Below are 14,575 nucleotides of genomic sequence, written 5' to 3' on the forward strand. Positions count from 1 at the left end.
GATATTCCGAGGTCATTTATACAGTAGAATAAAAACTAGTGTATTATACTGGGTTGGATAGAGTGTCTTGCTCACAAAGAATTAAAATTCACTTTATTACTCTATGTATTTTGAGAAGTATGACATTTCTCTTAAGTAAAATCTACCTTGCTCTAAAATATATCATTGAAAAATTATTATTATATAGCTAATATATTTAGAATAAATGCCTATCTTGATCAAACTATAGAAACAACTCAACTAAAACAAAAATATTCTATTCAAGCAACCAAATGATCATTTATCCTATATAAGCCAACGCATAGAGACACAGTCATGTTAAAAGTGTAGCCCTTATCCACCTGCAATTAGCTTTGTGGTAAAAATGACACCCTACTCAGTTATTCACTCATGATGGAAAATGCACACAAGAGAAATTTGGGAGCTAGAGATAGCTATTTCTTTTTATTATGGCACTTGAGTCTACTGGTTAATTGTTAGATATAATACCATTCACTGCCCCTGGAAACAATGACAACTTTCTTTTCCACCTCTGCAATTGCCTCATGAATCAAAGAGCTCTGGTAGGCTGCAAAAGTAATAATAATAAAAATGCACCATAAATCTCTCTAAGCAATTATCATATTTCATGCCTTATTATTAAATGGAACTTTGAATTTTTCAACTTAGGTAGAATGATGATTTTATGTTGCGTAAAATGTCTTTCATGCAAATGTATTGCAATATGATATTTGGGGGGAGGGCACAGGAATTCGTAAGGGGACTCACCTCATTTGTGATAAAGAAGGCTGAAGGCAGGTGTGTATACTCGTCCTTCAGTATACATTCCACCTACATTCCATCATGCCTGGGCAAGCAGTATTATCCCAAAGGAGGCAAGTCCTTGACTTCCCCATCAGCTCGTCTAAACCATTGTCTTGGAGAAACGGATTCAGGACTATTTTACTATTCTGCATCAAGACTGAAAACAATATGAAAATATACTGCTCATTTCCTTTTTTATAGCAACCCTAAGGTAATCCTTAAGAATCACAACTTGTAGAGAGGGAAAATTACCCTTTCATGAAGCAAAATAAAACTTTTGACAGTTGATTTTGAAACACATCTTTCTTATGGGAAATTAGAGTGGGGACATTGTGAGATACAATAGACAGTGCTCTTAATAACATCATGAAGCAGCAGCAAGATGGGCATCTACAGTAGTAGATTGGTTCTTGTATTTTGAATAATTTCCCCTTGTATATATAATGCTTGCCAAAGTCTGAAAAGCGCTGCAACAGATGTTAATAAATGCTTTTGGGTTGACTAAATTTTAAAAATTTTTGCATGATTATTCACACATGACAAATTAGAAACTATATGAGATAACACTATATATATGGTCCCTTTTCTCTTAAGCATTCAAATCTAAGACCAAATTCTGAAAACAAAATAACCAGCGGAGGTCATATTTCAGTCTAGAGTAGATACATTTGAAGAATTCTAGACAAAGCTTTATACAAATAAAGATTCATACTGTGTGAATCATGGTGTCTGCCAATATGCTACTTCATATGGATAACAACAGTAATATCACAAAGGCTTTGGAAAATCTTGAAGGGTGTGGTGGGTATTACTGCCCACTGAAATAGTGTGTGTGCTTGTGTGTGTGAGAGACACAGAGAGAACTAGAGACAGAGAGACGGAGAGGAAGAGAGAGACCTCCACCCTTAATAAATATATACAGTCAATGTTATTTAGTTTATGGAAATCCATTCTTCTACTAGCGTGGTAGAACTGAGACTCAAATTTTGCATGAGGATAATTCTCATTATATTTAATGGGCAATTTTAAAGATTGGAAAGTATCATTTAACGTTATAAAATTCCAATTAAATGACTTCAAAAGAGTTGTTATTCTTGTAAATTTGGTTGAAGGATATTGTGCTATAACAGCTTTACATGAATGTGATTGTATTTAATTCCTACCACTGCTTTGTAATATATGCACAATCATCCTTACATAAGGAAATTAAGAGGTAATGAATTCTAATACCTATTACTTGCCAAAGAAAACACTGTCTGATTTTGTAAAGGTACACAATTTTCTTAAAAACATCAATAATACTTTGAATAGGCAACTTACATATTATATCTGTATATGTGACTTATAAATATATATGAAGTACTCAAATCACCCGTAAATGCATGTTTGTTATTATTGGTCTCCTCTTTTATGTTCTTAATGATATTTCATGAAATTCAGTACCAAAGCAGAATAATACAAACTGTGACACACAGGAATACAGTTCTTTATCAGATTCTCGATGCCAGGAGGTTAATTTGGAGGGCACTGAAACTTTTAAAAGAACTAGACTGAACCGTTACCTTATGAAGTGAATGCACACTGGTTTGTCTTTTGAACAGATGCTGTTTGTCTCTGAGTCTCTGCCTGACCAGTAGAAGCTGTTGGTCAAATTAATGAACCAGGCTTCTCTGGTGACTCAGATGGTAAAGAATCTGCCTGCTATGCGGGACACCTGGGTTTGATCCCTGGGTTGGGAAGATCCCCTGGAGAAGGGAATGGCTACCCACCCCGGCATTCTTGCCTGGAGAATCCCATGGATAGAGGAGCCTTGTGGGCTACAGTCCAGGAGGTTGCAAAGAGTTGGACACGACTAATGATGCTAAAGCTAAAACTCCAGTACTTTGGCCACCTCATGTGAAGAGTTGACTCATTGGAAAAGACTCTGATGCTGGGAGGGATTGGGGGCAGAAGGAGAAGGGGACAACAGAGGATGAGATGGCTGGATGGCATCACTGACTCCATGGACGTGAGTCTGAGTGAACTCCAGGAGTTGGTGATGGACAGGGAGGTCTGGCGTGCTGCAATTCATGGGGTTGCAAAGAGTCGGACATGACTGAACAACTGAACTGAACTGAACTGAAGCTGCTAACACACAATTAATGAATCACTCCTGCAGGCTAGCAAAGCACCTTCCGTGTTTATTTTATATAATGCTCGTCACTATAGGGAAACTACTTACTCACCCCAATTAGACATTAGCTACAGGTATTGGTCTTCTTAAACATCTTCCCTAATAAGGATTTATTGCAAGATGAATACTATAGAAATTAAAATAATTGTTATGCTTGAGACAGACTCCCTAAGCCTGCAAAATTCTTACTATACTAACCCACTTCTTGAAAGAAATTTGTGTGTATATTCTACTCAGTTATTAAGATAATGTATGTTTATTATGAAATGCTAAACATGTGAGGAGAAAGGAAAGCAACCTGTAATTTCCCCACCCAGAGATAACATTAATAGAATGAACACCTATGTACAGACTTTAAAACTAGGATTCTACATTCCATTCTGTTATTGCTTGAACATTTGTCCTTGCTAATACATGTTGTATGTCCTCTAAATTCTCATTTTTCTGACTTTATCATCATTTATATGGCAGTTTTCAGCTGTTAGAATTTAGCTTATTGTTTATTTTCCACTCATATTATAAAATGTGATAAACATATTTTGATGTAAATCATTACATTTATTTCTTATTTCTTTAGGGCATATTCCTAATGGTATTGCTGGGTCCAAAGATATAAATATTTACTGTTTCGATCTATATTGACAATTGCCTTCCATAATGTTTGCAAAACTTTGCAGCTTTGTCATCAGTATAAAGATGCCCATTTTCCAACATTCTTACTAACAAGGAATATTGCCCTTTTCAATCACGTTGGTTTGGAAGCAAAACTCATGTTTTGCTGCTTTTAAAATTAGAATCTTTTATTGTTAAAATGATACAATATTTTCATGTGTTTGCTTTTCCCTGTATGTATCATCTGTTCATACTTTGCCCCTTTTTCTATTGTAGTGTTGACACTTTTCTCATTGACTTACATGGAAGTTAAATAAAGGAAGAATAAGGACAATGGTATTGTGTGCATTTTAGACTTTGTATTGTGAGCATTCACTCAGGGGCAAGCTACACATACTAAAGATCAGGAAGTAGCCGATTGGTAGAGTCTGTGCACAAGTAACTGAGATAAAAATTTAGATTCTTTTATTTAGGAAAAAATCCCAATCCTTGAAATACACTTGAGAAGTAAAGGCACAGCCTGTTTTAAACCATCTTGTCCAGGGTATTTTAAAGGATAAAATAGCTTCATAATAATAATGATAATGTAAATAATAGCTAACATTTACTCTGAGTGTATGTATGAGGTTCTTACCAAGTTCTTCACATTCTCAGAACCATCCAATAAGCAGGCAGTCTTTCTATTTAAATTTTATAAACAAAAAAGCTGACCCTTGTAAGGTTACATGAATCTTGTATTAAATTTAACTCGTGTACTTTGGAGAAGGCAATGGCACCCCACTCCAGTACTCTTGCCTGGAAAATCCCATGGACGGAGGAGCCTGGTGGGCTACAGTCCATGGGATTGCTAAGAGTCAGACATGACTGAGTGACTTCACTTTCACTTTTCACTTTCATGCATTGGAGAAGGAAATGGCAACCCACTCCAGTGTTCTTGCCTGGAGAATCCCAGGGACGGGGAAGCCTGGTGGGCTGCCGTCTATGGGATTGCACAGAGTTGGGCACGACTGAAGCGACTTAGCAGCAGCAGCAGCAGTATGTACTTTACGATTTTTATGCTACCCTAAGTCACACTTTTTAAAAATCCCTCTGTATCTGCATTCATTTTTCCACATTTTTGATGCTATAGTACAGAAACTCAATTGCTTTGTCTTTTGATCAGGCATCATACTATTATGATTTATTAGTTCTCATAGCCATTTTGTAGGTTTCTAAGGATTGTGTTTATTAATGTAAAGAGTAATGATTACTGAGAATAAGCACAGTTTTACCTCCATGTCTGGAACCCATTTCTCTCCTGTGGCCTGTGGATGAGTTCTGAAGTAGAGGTCAGGTCTGCATGTTGATTCATTCAGTTTGACTGGAAAGAAAAGCATTGTGCCCAGCTCTTTATTTAGGACAAAAGTTGGAGTTAGTCCTCCATCCCAACAAGGTATTACTAAGTACTGCAGATTTTCATGGGAGTTTTAGACTCTCTAAGGACATGCCTGAAATTCTCAGGTGACAGACATTTGTGGTGAGGTTGCTTGAGGTGTTTGGGGGTGATAACCCACCCAAGTAAGGTTTTCTTGGGTTCACATTTTATGTTTTGGGCAACTCCATCAAACACACAAGGGTAGTACACTGTTGACTGTGCAAGTTTTCCATAAAGGAACCGTTAATTAAGAATTACAAAATGAAAAATAACAGACTGTTTCACTTCTTTTTTTTTCCTTGCTTCTTTTTCTATTTTGGAAACAGTACTCCAAAACTCTCTCAGCAGTTGAGTTAAACAACGGCAGAATTGCATTAGAAGTGAAGCTTGCCTAAATTGGCATTCTGGAAGCCTCCCAAGAACAGAGTAAAGCATGCTTGGCACTTCAGGTCCATTAAGGGGTGAACTGTGACCAGCTCCAAATGTTTTCTGCTCTTTCAACACCAGGTCTCTCTATGAAGTGGCAGTTGACTATAAAACAGGCTTTAGCCTGAAATGGAATCTTACTATTTCTCCACCTCTTTTCATGCAAATATCGTTTTAAAAATAACATCAGTGGATGAATATAATTCTTTAACTATTTTACTTGACTAGTATACATGTTATGGTAAAATTGTAAGTTATGCAATACAATTCATACTGTCATATAGAATTTTTTCTATTATTTGAAAGCAGAATAGTAATAAAGACCTGTGAAAAGATGGAAATACATTAATCTCATTTTCTCCATGTTATAGAATTAATTAGTTTTGAATTTATTATATTTCTTTCCAATTTGGATAAGTATTATTTTTCAATCTATTTGCCTATGTGTGGATACACATATAGGTACTTATATTTATTTTACATCTAAGCATAAATATTTACATCTTTAGGTTTTACATATTTTACTTTTTATGCTACATATTTTAGATTTTAATATTTATATATATATGAGCATAAATATTTATATGCTTATTTTTATGTTACATCTAAGCATAAATATTTATATGCCTATATCTGTGAATATCTGGATTAAAAAATAAGAATCACCTACTGTGTTTATATTTCCTCATCTAGGGCTTTTATGCATCCCAGATATAATAAAGGTTTATTGAGCATCTACTCTATCAAATCACTCCTCTAGATTTTGGGGATCTTTCAGTGAAAATTTAGACCAAAGTTCTTCCCTCATGAATTTTATGTTCTGTTAGTTGCAGCATTCTTGACTTATGATTTAGGGTAAAGAGAGTGCATTTGTGGTTTTATGCAGTATCAAAAATATTATTGTATAGGAAGAAGAAATAATTGAGACTATTTTTCCTGAGTTCTTGCACATTTGTTCTTGCTTCAGTTACTAAGTGTAAGATATTTTATCCTGATCAACTCCATTTTAGTACATTATATAAGTGCAATCTTTATTAAGAAGTACCTGATGGCATTTTGTATTCTTATTTTAGATTTTAATAAATACTATGCAGCACAAAAAATGACAACATAAAACTGAAATAAATATGCAATTATTTATTTTCTACATTAATTTACTGACAGATAAGGTAGCATAGAGATTTTTGTGTTGTGTATTCCAAGTTCAAGATCCAAAGCTGAGTTTCTTCTTAAGCATAATCTTCTCTGTTCAAATTGATCATGCAGTGTTGTTTATTTGATTATGAAAATTATGTAAGAGCTTATAAGAATGTATGGGCTTCCCTGGTGGCTTAGCTGGTAAAGAATCCACCTACAATGCAAGATACTCGGGTTCAATCCCTGGGTTGAAAAGATCCCCTGGAGAAGGGAACGTCTACCCACTCCAGCATTCTGGCCTGAAGAATTCCATGGACTGTATAGTTCCTGGGGTCGCAAAGAGTCTGACATGATTGAGCGACTTTCACATGGTAAGAATGTATAAACTACGGCAAGATAGCATGTGAAAATTGATGATAAAATTGCAGATTTGACACTGGTTTTTTAAACCCTGCTGAATTGAGGTTTTCTTTTGCTTTTAATGTCATTTATTATTTTCTTCCTAATTTTACAAGTAATGCATGTTCATTGTAGATAGGTAAAAATACATGAAAGCACAAAGTAAAATTTAATAATAATCACCCAGAATGCTCACCCTACCCCTAAAAAATCAGTATTAGCATTTTAATGCATTTCCTCCCAGTATCTACTTTAAAAAAAAAAAAAGATGTAATTGGTCTACATCACTGTATTAGTTCTGATGGTACAATACAGTAAACTCACTACAGTTCTTACTGGTGACACCACATTTGTGTCATTGTTATTATTCAATATATTTTCTCAGTTAATTTATATATACTTTGTACAATATTCTGTATAAAATAGAAGCAAAAGAAAATTTAGAAAAAATGCAGGCCTGTGGCAATGTATTGCACTAGAATTTACAGCAATATTACTTCTAGCTTATTTCTAGTAGACATTGGTTAGATAGAGACTAACTCTCACTGCATTGACTCATCTGTATTAAACAAAAAGACTTCCTGCATTAAATTAACAAGGGAAGCAACCTATATAAGTAATTAGGTAGGAAAGAATGGTAAAATTAATCCCAATAAATGGTAAGAGAAGGGTTTATTTTAGTAAGACTTGGACATTTTGCAATAGTGAGCATAATGTTTTGTAAGTATCATTAATCTTAGTAAAAGGCTAATACCAGTAGAAATGGAAAACAGTGAAACACCAAACCCTGATCTATGTTTTAGCTATAGTCTTAGAATTAGGGTTTGTGAATCTAAAGAGGAACTTTCTAGTTTTTTCTGCATCTTTTGATATGTCAGAGAAAGGATTCTCAACAAAATTGATAAAAAAGCAGGCATTCTTTGGAAGCATGAAATGCTTAATGTTAAAATCACATACATGCACAAAATACAGATTGTAAAAGTTTAATATTGTGACCTTCAAAAGAGCTTATTATACAAAACAGAAATCAACATCCTTTTTCAACGATGACCAGGGGATCAATTATCAGTGGCATTAAGCCTGAAGGCAGGTCATTGATCATTTCTATTGCCATGGCTATGATGGCTGTTGCTGCAGTTAGTGAATGCTATTGAACCTGCAACTCAACCCTAATCATGAACAGTAGCTACCCTCTGCTCCCCAGTTCCCAATATTTCAGGAGAACAGGGTTAGAAACGCAGGCTTGAAAGGTCACCAAACCCTCATGGATTTTTTTTTTTTTTTGATGTAATGTTTACTGTAAAAGATACTGGGAAACAGTTCAATAAATATCTTCATGTTTATTAAGGTGCCTCAAATTCTAGGCTAAACATTATTTTTATTTCATGTATAGCAAAAGTCTGCTGCAAAATCCTGTTGGTCCATCCTAAAACTTTTGGACAATCAGAGATGGCCACTGCATATTTACGTAGTCAGCATCTTTAGTCTCTTGAGAGAAATGGTGAGTGGAACTCTTGATCCTGCTACTAAGGACTGACAGTATCAGTACTGAAATTTTCAGGAGGAAGAGACAAGCCTGCTCTACTCTCTATGGTGAAGACATAAGTTGTGAGGGACACTTCCTGAAAATTGAAAAGTAGAAACAAATAAACAAAAAAATCCAATTTCTTTTGGGCTATCATGTTTACTTCACTTTTACATTAAGTAATATAGAATGGTTTTATGTGTGAGAGTGTCTAGGGACACTAATAAGCTTGAGCCCAGTTTTGCATGAGGGGTCAGAAGAATTGAAAGATCCAGACTATTTATTGGCAACCTGATGACGAACTATATGTATAACAATAAAACAAAAACCAGTGCAGGGCAAGGAGCAGCACCTGGAAACATATAAGTCATGAGTAAAGACAGATACAGAAAGCAAGAGGGACCTATGTGATGGCAAAAAAATATGACCTAGGACCTTAATTACTGTAGCAAAAATGAAGCCCAGGGAAAATGGCATGAAAATTTTAAAAATCAATTAAAATGTGCTCTTTCCCTTTTTCAGGAAAGATAAGGGGGTCTTAGATACTTGATGCTACAGTGTTGATGTTTAGGTCTCAGATTTCAAAAGACCTCCCTGGCTATCAGCTCTCATGGCCCTGGTCCTTCCTTGGTGTGGATTCTGGCTCATCTGATGGAGAATTATGTCATATAGGATATGATCAAGCATCAGCTGTAGCTGTGGTATCATCTGAGGCTGCTGGGGGAAGATCTGCTTCCATACTTGGTCTTTGTTATCACATTCAGTTCCTTGAAGGTGTCAGGGTGAGGCCTTCCCTTACTCTTGCACCTCTGCCATGACTGAGAGAACATACCCAAAGTGAAGACCACGGGCACAGACACCCCCCTACCCCAGAGCCTGCCAACTCCCCAACACATATATAGTGAGCCCAGCTAAGAAAACAGGTCCCCCAAAGCCAGTATAAACCACAAAGCCACAAAGCCCTGAGCTAAATAAAAGCTTATATATTCAGCCACTGGTTTTGAGGTGATAATGCAACATCATTCTGTAGCAGTTAACTGATGCACTTACTATTAATCTATCTCAAAATTTTACCTCAGAGGAATTCTCATTTATTTTGAGAAGTTATTAGTGTTATCAAAGGCTGTGTGTATGTGTGTGTTTACTGGGTTGCAAAGCTTAGTAATTCATCTTATCAGTTTTAATTTTTTGCTTTTGGTAGCTCAGCAATTAATTTTTCTAGTAATAAAGTCAATGCTGCTTTAAGACCCCAAATGTCAGATGTGACTTCCAGAGGATATTATATATAAATGGTTGGATCCCAGAAAAATTTCCTAGATGTTAGTATGATTTTTTCCCCACCAAATTTCAGATTTTAAAAATTAAGTTGTCTCTAACTTGTACTTCTTATTTAACTTATATGCAGAGTACATCATGAGAAACGCTGGGCTGGAAGAAGCACAAGCTGGAATCAAGATTGCTGGAGAACTATCAATAACCTCAGATATGCAGATGACACCACCCTTATGGCAGAAAGTGAAGAGGAACTCAAAAGCCTCTTGATGAAAGTGAAAGTGGAGAGTGAAAAAGTTGGCTTAAAGCTCAACATTCAGAAAACGAAGATCATGGCATCTGGTCCCATCTCTTCATGGGAAATAGATGGGGAAACAGTGGAAACAGTGGCAGACTTTATTTTGGGGGGCTCCAAAATCACTGCAGATGGTGACTGTAGCCATGAAATTAAAAGACGCTTACTCCTTGGAAGGAAAGTTATGACCAACCTAGATAGTATATTGAAAAGCAGAGATATTATTTTGCCAACAAAGGTCCGTCTAGTCAAGGCTATGGTTTTTCCTGTGGTCATGAATGGATGTGAGAGTTGGACTGTGAAGAAAGCTGAGCGCTGAAGAATTTATGCTTTTGAACTGTGGTGTTGGAGAAGACTCTTGAGAGTCCCTTGGACTGCAAGGAGATCCAACCAGTGCATTCTAAAGGAAATCAGTCCTGGGTGTTCACTGGAAGCTGAAACTCCAATACTTTGGCCATCTCATGCAAAGAGTTGGCTCATTGGAAAAGACCCTGATGCTGGGAGGGATTGGGGGCAGAAGGAAAAGGGGGATGACAAAGGATGAGATGGCTGGATGGCATCACTGACTCGATGGACATAAGTTTGAGTGAACTCCGGGAGTTGGTGATGGACAGGGAGGCCTGGTGTGCTGTGATTCATGGGGTCGCAATGAGTTGGTCACGACTGAGTGACTGAAATGAACTGAACTGAACTTGTGCAAATAAATGGTATTTGCCCTACAGAAGAGTTTTAATGAGATGGCACTTGACACTTGCCTTCATCATGGTCAAGACATTTGTTTTGAAATATGAAATTGATCTACCTGTTGCCTCTCAAGTTTTCGGGGAAAAAAAAAAGACTCTAAGAGTTAATTTCCACTTTTTCTGATCTTGTTCAACAAATGTTACCATACTTTAAAAAAAAAAAAAAGTTTCTTCTTTCACTTTCATATCAATGGATTCAGCTAATATCTTCCAGGTGTAAATCATCTTTGGCCCTTAGACAAGGCTCTTAATGTACAAGTAAAGAACAATGCCAAATATTAAATTGCGATCAATTAATTTCTAGTCCTGTGTGTGTTCAGTCACTCAGTCATGTCTGCTTTGCAACCCCGTGGACTGTAGCCTGCAAGGCTCCTCTGTCCATGGGATTTCCCAGGCAAGAATACTGAAGTGGGTTGCCATATTCTGCTGCAGGGGATCATCCCAACCCAGGGATGGAACCCATATCTCTTGTATCTCCTGCACTGGCAGACTGTTTCTTTACCATTGCACCACCTGGGAAGACTCTTCTTTCTGAATTTTTTTAGCTGAAAATGTGCCTATTTAAAAATGTTTCCTTCAGCATTGGTTTTTAAAGCCTGCTAGTGACATTCCAAATGATATTTTTCTAACCAGAAACTTTTATTACAGAAAGTGTGATAGGAATTTTGAGAAAATACATGACCTCTCTGAGCAGCCATTGACCTTGCTAGATAACATGAATGGTACTACATAATGGGAAAGAATTCCACAAGTAACCCCAAGGAATGTGTGGCACTCAGTGATAATCTTATACTTGAGCTAATTTCATGATCTGAGCTTTGTTCAAATATTGAAAAGAAAGCCGTGGGCTAAAACTATAATTTGCTTCAGTGGATTAAATTGTACATGAATTTAATTTTTTTTTTTTTTTTGTACTATGTGGGTGTGCTGTCTGTCCCCTCTGGAGAGAGCTGATCTCAGGCTACAACCCTCCTGGCAGATGTCAAGCATCCAACATCTCAGGAAGACATGGTTAGCAGCTAGAGCCTGCTCACAGTTTGGTGGAAGATGCCTTCTCTGGGGCTGAGATTGCAGCAGCCCCTTGCCTTCTGGTTCTGGCTGTTGCAAGCCTGCCTGTCTGCCTCCAGGTGGGAGGGGCCAGTGTGCAGCCGGCTAGCTCTCCTTCTAACAACTGAACTGACTGAGCTGGTGTGTGTGTGTGTGTTCAGTCGTGGCAAACATTTTGTGACCCTATGGACTGTAGCCCGCCAGGCTTCTCTGTCCATGGGATTCTCCAGGCAAGAATACTGGAGTGGGTTGTCATTTCCTCCTCCAGGGGATCTTCGCGACCCAGGGATCAAACTCGCATCTCCTGCCTTGCAGGCAGATTCTTTACCATATGAGCCACCTAGGAAGCCCTTTTTTCTACTATATGGAGATATTATTATTTTGCAGTAAGCCACACATATTTAAATTACACAATTTGAAGAATTTTGACCTACGTATGTACTGTGAAACCATCATCATAATCAAGACATCAAACATTTTCATCTCAAAACTTTTTTCATGCCCCTGGCCTATTCTACATCCCACCCCCACTTCCATCCCAGTTGATCTTTTCTTGGATTAGATTTCATTTCCAAGCATCTCATATGAATGGAATTGTAAAGCATCCACGAGATTTTGTTTGTTTTCTTGTGCCCAGAGTAATTATTCTGAGGTCCACCCAAGCTATTACATGTATCAGGAGGTTGTTGCTTTTTATTGCTGAGCAGTTTTCAATGGAACAGATATACTATGCTTTATTTACCTATCATCTGATTTGGGATGTCTTTAGTGCTTGGCTCTTACAAATAAGGCTGCTGAGAGCACTCATGTATAAGTCTTTTTTCTGGACATGTATTAATATTTCCTTCTCTTTTGGGTAAATATTAGTAGAAGGGCTGCTTCCTGTGGTTACTGTGTGTTTAATTTGTTTAAAAACATGTCAATCTCTTTGCAAGGCAAACCCACCTGCCAATGCAAGAGACGTGGGTTTGATAGTCTGGGAAATCCCTTAGACAGAGGAGCCTGGTGGGCTACAGTCCATGGGGGTCTCAAGGAGATGGATACGACTGAGCATGCACACACCTGTATCATTCTCACTCGCAGGATATGAGACGCCTAGAGATTTTCTACCCTCAGGCAAATCTTTTCAACCACTCAGGAATTTAACACAACATTAAAAATCAACTTCGATTCAAAGAGTCCACATTGCAGGTGGGGGACTCTTTACCATCTGAGCCACCAGGGAAGCCTTTGATTCAATAAAATACGTTAAAAATTAAAAATGCAATAAAATCGCGGTTTTGTTTGAACAAGAAGAGTTTGAGTTGCATGGGATAGACGTGCAGGTGTTTGGATCCATGGCTGATCTATGGCTCAGCACTGAAACTGGCAGGGAATGAGGACTGGGGATACTTGATTTGGAAGCCAGAACACACCAGAGTTGAGTGGTAAGAAGAGAAGGACACAGAAGAGCCCTGAAAATTAGAAGTTCAAGGGAGGAAGAAACTGCGAAACGGATCATGATGTGACTTTCAGACAAATACAGCAGGTGGCCCACGCAGGAAGCCAACACAGACCACAGTTACGGGACACACTATAGGTGGAGCACTTTGGTCCTTTCAGTTTCGATGGACTGGTGATGGTAGAAGTTGTGTATAAAACCAAACAAAGCCAAGGGAGTGTAGACAGCTCTCTGGTCTTTGACCCAAGCAGAAATTCATTCTGGGGAGGCAAAACTGCCAGCTTCCAGTGGAGCAGACTTCCTCCCTAAGTGGTACATTGCCCTTAGTCAGCATAGCTGGAGAGAAAAGCTAAAGGGCTTTCCTCAGAGAGGAACAGGACCATTAAAATCTGGCTGCTTGGAGATGAAGTCCTTGTCTCTTAATCATCATGCTTTAATTCTTTAAAATTTTGCCAAAGCCATCATAGTGCCTTGAAACAAGGGTAAGTTCTTTGATATCTCAAATAAGATGAAATAAATGCATGATGCCTGTATTCATCAACAAATAAATAAATCAGAAAAAAACCCCACAAAATTTCTGTCAAAGAGAATAAGTTTAGTTGTGTTGATGGAAATAAGCAATTAAAATAATCTATGTTAGGAATAGAAAAGGGTTTTTCTCTTGGCAAGCTGAGGAAGATAACCCAGGAGACACAGATTCAACAAGCACATGAACTGTGTTCCCCAGATGACAAAATAGGTGAGTCTTATAAAGGCAAAAACCACAGAGTTGCCTAAATTGTTTTTTGAGAGTCATATTGGAGCTGGCAAGAAGTAAGTGTGCTTCTCAAGCCAGGATTTGTTGGGGTCTAAAATGGTTGCACGCTTACAGGGAGAGACTGTGAGGGTGCAGCTGGCAGCTGCTCACAAGACAGCTGGTGGTGTCCTTCAGTTTGACACAGTTCAGAAAATTTAAGTGCTCAGGCATGTGGGGACATGTCCAATGCCATGTCCACAATGGCCACCCAGCTCCATCCTGTGTGTCCAAACCACAGTTACTCCACTTTGATTTTAAAACACATTCTTTTCTTTAATGGTGAAAGCAGATGCACAATGCATGTTTGATAAGCCATAAGACAGCCTGTTCCGGTTAGCATAAAGTAAGCATTGTCACTCAATCATGTCCAACTCTGCAACACTATAGACTGTAGCCCGTCAGGCTCCTCTGTCCATAGAATTCTCAATGCAAGAATACTGGAGTGGGTAGCCATTCTCTTCTGTAGGGGATCTTCCCAACCCAGGGATTGA

This window comes from Bos mutus, chromosome 13 (assembly GCF_027580195.1).
Source record: "Bos mutus isolate GX-2022 chromosome 13, NWIPB_WYAK_1.1, whole genome shotgun sequence".
NCBI lineage: Eukaryota > Metazoa > Chordata > Mammalia > Artiodactyla > Bovidae > Bos > Bos mutus.